Source organism: Macrobrachium nipponense, chromosome 35, assembly GCF_015104395.2.
Source record: "Macrobrachium nipponense isolate FS-2020 chromosome 35, ASM1510439v2, whole genome shotgun sequence".
NCBI classification, from domain to species: Eukaryota; Metazoa; Arthropoda; class Malacostraca; order Decapoda; family Palaemonidae; genus Macrobrachium; species Macrobrachium nipponense.
Genome location: NC_061096.1, coordinates 53,110,527 through 53,118,219, shown reverse-complemented (window position 1 = coordinate 53,118,219; position 7,693 = coordinate 53,110,527).

The following is a 7,693-nucleotide window of genomic DNA, read 5'->3' as shown; positions in this document are numbered from 1 at the left end:
TTTGATCTCCCCAGAGGTTCCATAGTCTGTTGCATACTTCCTGATGCAACGTCCATTCTGTAGGCAGTACTTGGTCTCTCCTGCTCAGAGGTCGGCTCTTCATTTTTGTGTCCCCTTGAATGAATCTCGTCCGGAGAGTGATTCTTCTCTCTTCTGCCCAAAAGCAGTAGTTCTCTTGTTCTTTCTTGTAAAGGGAGAACGAGTGCGTCCCTCCTTGCTTTTTGATGTAAGCTAGGGCTGTTGTGTGTCCGAATTGATCTGCAGGACTGAACCTGAGATCTGAGCCTCGAAGTGTATTGAGGGACAGGTGAATCGCTGCTAATTCTTTCATATTGATGTGCCAGGACACCTGTTCTCCCCTCCAGGTGCCTGACACTTCTCTCGTCCCTAGAGTGGCTCCCCACCCCGCATCTGAGGCGTCGGAATACAACACTAGCCGAGGGTTCGGAACGTGAAGGGATACTCCTTCGTTGATCCTGCATGGATTCATCCACCAACGCAGGTCCTCCTTTATTTCCTTCGTGATCTGGAAGGAATCGGACAGATTTTGAGATTTCTGATCCAACGTTCTCTTAGATAGAACTGTAACGGCCTTAGGTGAAGCCTTCCTAGAGAAAATGAACTGTTCCAACGAGGAAGGGTCCCAGCAGACTCTATCCATTCCCTCGCGGAACATTGTTCTTTCTCTAGGAAGGTGCTACTTTTTCCAAGCAGCGGTTCTGTCTTCCTGTGATGGAAACACCTGAAAACCCCGAGAATCCATCCGCAATCCCCAGATAAACAATGTTCTGCTGGGGAATCATCTGGGATTTCTCGAGGTTTACCAACAGTCCCAAGGACTGTTGTTAACTCTAGTGTCAGTTTTAAGTCCTCCAGACAATCTGACTCTGCGACTGTGCTCGTATCAGCCAGTCGTCTAGATACAAGGATATTCGAATCCCTTCGATGGTGAAGCCAGTGAGCCACATTTTTCATTAGTCCCGTGAATACTTGGGGGCTGTTGATAGTCCGAAGCATAGGGCCCGAAATTGAAATACTCTTCCTTGAGCCATAAATCTGAGGTATTTCCTGGAAGACGGGTGTATTGGTACGTGGAAATAAGCATCCTGCAGGTCCATGGATACCATCCAGTCCCCTGGACGCAGGGCTGCTAACACCGAGGCTGTCGTCTCCATTGTGAACTTCCTCTTTGCTACGAACACGTTCAGGGCGCTCACGTCCAGAACTGGCCTCCAACCTCCTGAGCTCTTCGGAACCAAGAACAGGCGATTGTAAAACCCCTGTAAGAGAGATCTTTTTACTTACTCTATGGCTTCCTTGTAAAGCATCTGCTCCACGAGATGTAGAAGGGCTTGTTTTTTTCTTGACAGATTCCTTGTAGTTTTTGCTGTTAACTCCCTTGGAGTTGTAGTTAAGGGAGGTTTTTTTTCCCTGAAGGGGATTAAATATCCTTTCTTTAGGATGGATAGGGACCAGGCATCGGCACCTTTCTGTGACCCAAGGTTCGTAAAAGTCTAGAAGCCTGGCACCCACTTTTGTCTGGAGGACCACAGTCTCACTGGGTCTTGACGAACGGCCTTCGAGAAGACCTTCCTCTCTTCTCCGGTCGTCTACTTCTAAGAGAAGATCTTGGTGCAGACCTTCCCGAAAGGGCTTGCTGGAAGGGAACCTTTTCTCCTTTTTCGCAACCTGAACAGCAGGTTTTAGCCTCTTAGCTGACTGGGCCAGCAGGTCCTGTGTGGCCTTTTCTGAAAGGTGTCGTTTGAAATGTCCCTCACTATGTACCTGAGGAAAAAGGTGACTAGAGAGGGGCGCGTATAAAAGGGAGGATCTCTGCAGAGGAGAAACAGATTTCGTTAAGAAGGAGCTAAACACTGCCCTCTTCTTCAATATACAGGATCCAAAAAGGGATGCCACTTCATTGGAGCCATCCATAACCGCCTTGTCTAGGCAGGTTAAACACTGCCCAACTCTTCCATGGTAACGAAGTCTGGTTCTTGAGACTTCTTGGCTAAAGCTCCCAAAGCCCAGTCCATAAAATTAAAGACTTCGAGAGTCTTGAAGAGGCCCTTGATTAGATGATCCACCTCACACATTCCCCAAGAGGCTTTTGCAGAGTGTAGAGAGCGTCTTCTAGACGCATCTACAAGAGCGGAAAAATCCGCATCAGAGGACGAAGGGAGACCCAGGCCCATTGGGTCCTTGGTGTCGTACACATACCTGGTTTCCCTGTCAGCTTAGAGGGAGGACAAGAAAATACTGTCTTCCCCGCTTCCTTCTTAGAATCTGAGCCAGCTCTCGCGACTCTTCAGAGACTTTCTCATAGAAAGAGTAGGGGTCATCTTAACGAAGGAGGAGGCCTTCGACATTTTCGTACTGGATAATAACGATCCCGGAGAAGGGATCCGACTGGCGTAGCGAGTCTCCAAACACCTGCGCAAAAGAGAAAAGAAGCAAGTCTCTTATAGTCCGAAACCCTGCATCCTTTGGCCATATCTCTTCATCCGAAACTTCTTCCAAAAGCGATGCAGGAGAAGAGGGCTTTTCCTTTACCGGAGACCGATCCGTCGAAAGAAGCCTTTTCCTTTCGTCCTTACTCCTATCCTCCTTCCTGCATGAGTCCTGGAGTTTCCCTATACTCGGGGCTTCTGCTCTTGCTCCTTGCGTCTGCTAGGAGAGGCGCTTGCGTCCTGATCAGGCGCCTGTGAGGCGAAGAGCGCCTGCTAGGCAAAGAAAGGAACATCCTGTTCCTGGCGCCAAGAAGGAGAAGCGCTTGCGTCCTGGTGAGCGCGCCTGGGCCAAGAAGGCGAGGCGCTTGCGTCCTGGTGAGGCTGCCTGGTCCAAGAAGGAGAGGCATTTGCGTCCTGATGAGGACGCCTAAAAGGCGAAATGCGCCTGCGAGGAGAAAGGAGAACCCTTTGTTCCCGTCGTCCATGAGGGGAGACGTTTGCGTCCTGGTGACTGCGTCTAGCAGGCGAATAACTCCTTTTCCCTTTGCGTCCATCCAGAGAGGCGCTAGAATCTCTCCTATCCCTCCTGGGAGGTGAAGAAAACTCGTCTAAGTTTTCGGCGCCTATTCGGCGAAACTCTTGCGTCCTTCGGAAAATGTCTAGAGGACGAACGAACGCTCCTTCCTTCTTGCGGAGCTCTGAATAGAGAGGGGCTCTCTTCTCTCCCGGAGCTCTTAGTCGCACCGAATTCTCTCACGAGAAATCCGAGAATCAGGCTCCTGAGAGGCAAAATCGTCTCTAGCAAAACTCCTGGGAGAACTCTTGCTCGTAGGGAGTTTCCGATTTCTGTCATATGCGACTGAAGAAGGTCTCGCTGGGGACGAAAACCTTTCAGGCGAGGAGCGTCTGCTAAAGCCAGGATGCTTACTCTCTGATGCTCTTACTCTTGATGGGAAGAGAAATGTCTTTCTCCTAGAAGAGCCTTCAGAAGAACTCCACTAAGGCAGCAACTGCTGTTGGTAGTCCTACAAGACTTCCTTCGTCTTGTGTGATAAGTCTTCCGGAGAAGAGTCAGGAGATCTCATAGCTCTCATCTTACGAGCAGGCGAATACTCCGGAAAAGGCTCAGGACTGGAACGCAACGCTTCGCTTGGTGGCGTCTTCCAGGATCTCTTAAGAGGACGCGACTTAGCGGAAGAACTCCATCCTCTCCTGGGAGACGAAGAGTCTGAGTCCGAAAAAGCACTTCCTGAGGACGCTTTTGCAGTAGCTGTCCTTGGCAGCCTGGAAGCGGCTACAGGATCTGCCGAAGGGACGCCTGACCGTTGGGAATACTCTACATCCCCCTTGCGGCTTTCGACATTCCTCCTCCCTTGTCATGGGAGTCTGAAAGAGGTCTAGGCCTAGGAGCAATGCGGTGAGTCGGTCAGACGCCCCCTCCCACTTCACTGGGGACACTGCACAAATCACTGCACACATCACTGCGCTTACCTGTCTCCTTCATTGCTGCAGTTGCGATTTCAAGCTGATTATTGAGGCTCTCATTGCAGCCATTTCCGTAGACGCATCTACAGGTTCGCTGCTGGGGGAAGGGGCTGAAGCCAAACTATGAGCAGGTGTAATTACTAGAAAAGTTAGGAGCTACTTCCTGTTCATTAGAGCAGGATCTACTTGAGCTTCTGATGGAAGCCCTCCTAACTCTATCTTTCTCAAGTTTCCTTACATAAGAAGCCAAGGTCTTCCATTCCACTTCCGTTAAGCTCTCACATTCCAGAACAGGTGTTAGTCGCAGAACAATCATTCCCCCTACATTTTTTACAGACTGTGTGAGGATCCACCGATGCTTTCGGTAGCCTCACCTTACATTCCTCTTTCGCACACACCCTAAATACAGGTGCCACGTCAGACATTTTAAAGAGAATCCAAATCAAAATCCAAAAAACGGTCCACGATAAGTATGCCAAAACCAAAGATCAAAGTACATCGCCAAAAGACAGATAGATAATCCTCGGCCAACGAGAAAAGAATTCCAATGCAGGAGGTACCAACAACGATGTTGTTGCTACCGGCGACAGAAAAATTCTGGTTAGAAAACGGGAATGGTTCCTATTCCCGCCACCCACCAGCGGCGGGAGTGGGCTGGTCACCTGACCTACCTGTCGCGTGTGCCGCGAGTTTTGAATTCTGTCGGGACGTCAGAGACTATAGCTAAGTATATATCTGCCGGGGAAGTTGCATGTACAAAACATCTTCATATATCCAAAAAGTAAATAATAAAGATATATATGCGCATTACGATTATAACAATTACATGAATAGCTGATAACAATCTGCATGAATAACTGGTAAACTGTTCTGCAAGAAAGTTGAGATGTATAGCAATTATTTACAATAGGTACGAAAGTCAAGATGTTGTGACGTCATAATACAGGACTTAAAAGAACGTTCCAATTCCAAAAAAATAATTACTTAAATTTGAGTCAGAATCGAGTTACTTTTTCAATAACGAATATTTTCAAATGAATCATCATAGGGTAAAAACCGCACGGTACAGGGGTGGACCATGTACGATCAATGTGTTACAACCCCAAAAAAAAGTACATTATAACGCGTCCTGACATCGGAGATGGGCATCAGTTGCGACTTCTTGTTGGTGAGAAACGGAGCTAAAAGACCTCTACTCCGGTGTCAGGACGCGTTATAATGTACTTTTCTTGGTTGTACACATTGATCGTACATGGTCCACCCCTGTACCATGCGGTTTTTTACCCTAAATAGGGCAAAACATCACAGCAGGCCAAACAGGCCACCTACATTCAACGCTTGCCACCCTCCGAAAAAGTACTTATAACTTACACAAAACCGGGGAAATAAGTGAAATTAGCGTATCTATTTGTATTTATATATCGTACATATTACAGCAATTTTATCATTACTGCATTACTATGACAACTAGAATCATCGAAACAGTTTTGTAAATGCATCGGTGTATGTGTGACGCTCCACTAGATTGGCAACGATGAGTCATTTTTCCTCACGTCGTTCTGCTCGTAAGTATACATCCGAAACATTTGTAATTTTTGGGGGTTAATTTGGTTTGCAAAAAAGGGATAATAGACATGAATTAATAAAACATTTTGAAGTAAAGTTAAACTAAATATTGAGTAAAGTAAACAATTAAGGGAATGAAGCTTTGCATCTCATAATCAGTGTTGTCGTTCTGCTGCTCGAACTGTGTTGCGGAGTGAGTGCTTAGGAACCAGGAACCACAGCGTGGTTCAAGTGCACAGTGGAGTGAATTAAGACCAAAATGTCTATAATTACAATCAAATAAGCACTGTGGAGTTTTCAGTTGTGATGGCAGTAAGGATAAAAAACCACCGATTACAAGGTAAGAATGAATTTCAGTTCCAACCAACCCGGAATAACAAGTTTAAGATATTCAGTTCAACCAAATAATATAGTTTCAACATGTGTGTTTTATGTGCTGATTACAACTGCAATCTTGAGTAAGATCATAAACGTTACATATATACGCTAACATTGTTCAAATGAGTGCTGGGAAGGCTGGGGAAAGATGGTGGCCGTCACTGATGAGAACCGTCCATGCAAAACGTAGCCGCCATATTGGATTTCAAAACTGCCTTGAAACATATTTTACGAAGAGCTCACATGCTTATTTAGTTCGTATGGGCTTTCATATATCACATTATGTTGACGAAACTTCAGTCTTTTAAATGGTATGCTTAGAGTTGCAATTGTATTCTTGTTTCACCAATTAAATATCGAGTGAATAAGACCCGTCCACCGTGATGAGGGATTGGCCTGCCGTGGTATCCTACCCTATGTAAAATATTAATGTTTTACTATTTATTTAAAAAATTATCGAAGTGCACGCTTCGTCGTCGTCTTCTACCAAAACAGTTTACTCGCTGAGGGGACCGTTTTCCGATTGTGTTGTGATGAAAGTGCCCCAGCGTCTGTGGGTACAAGTGGTGTGCGGATTTATCACAGGAAATGGTTAGTTTATTGACACAAGCGACTGCGTAACATCAAGATGGCGTCAATCTTCTAAATATTTCGAGTTGTAGGGTAGAACATCACAGCAGGCCAAGCAGGCCACCTACAATCAACACCTAGCCACCCTCCGAAAAAGTACCATTATAAAACGCGTCCTGACACCCGAGATGGCATCAGTCGCGACTTGTTGTTGGTGAGAAACGGAGCTAAAGACCTCTACTCTCCTTTCGAAGTAAGTATTTTCTCCAAAGTTAGAAATTAAGGCCAAATTTTAAGATTTAAACAGAGGGTACTGAAAACGGCGGCCCACGGCAGTGGAAAAAAATCTCACCAAAAAAACGCTTTAGAAATTTTTACTTACAACTAAAAATGTTTCGAAGATTGACGCCATCTCGATGTTTACGGAGTCGCTTGTGTCAACAAACTTTCCATTTCCTGTGATAAATCCGCACACCACTTGTACCCACAGACGCTGGAGCACTTTTTATCACAACAATCGAAACACGATTTTCTCACCAAACAACAAACCAGGCGTAAACAGCTGTTTGGGTAGAAGATGACGAGAAGCGTGCTCTTGGCTAATTTTTTAAATAAGTAGTAAAAAACATCAATATTTTACATATTTATGATGATTAATTTGAAAATATTCGTTATTGAAAAAGTAACTCGACTTCACTGACTCAAATTTAAGTAATTTTTTTATTTTTCTGAATTAGAACGTTTTTTGTCTTTCTCAAGTTCTGTATTATGACGTCACGACCATCTATGACTTTCGTCGTACCTATTGTAATAATTGCTATACCTCAACTGTCATTGCAGAACAGTTTACCAGTTATTCATGCAGATTGTTATCAGCTATACATGTAATTGTTATAATCGTAATGCGCATATATATCTTTATTATTTACTTTTGGATATATGAAGATGTTTTACTGCTGGATTATCGCCGTAGTGTGACGCAATCGTTTTCGGTCCATGGGCCTCTGTCTGTTTTCGCACCATAAGAAATTATGGGGCCGAATTTGCAATGCACCAGAAAGTCGTTAAAAGAGGAAAGTTAGCATTGAGGGGCATATGTTTTTGACTGAGAAAAAAATACAAATTTATTCAATAGCTAGCTTGTAAAAAATACTTGGTTATAAAAACTTGATTGACAACTAAGCAGCATGTGTACTATGGGTTTTCAGAGACAGTGCAAGCACGTTTTTGGGCAATACCTATTT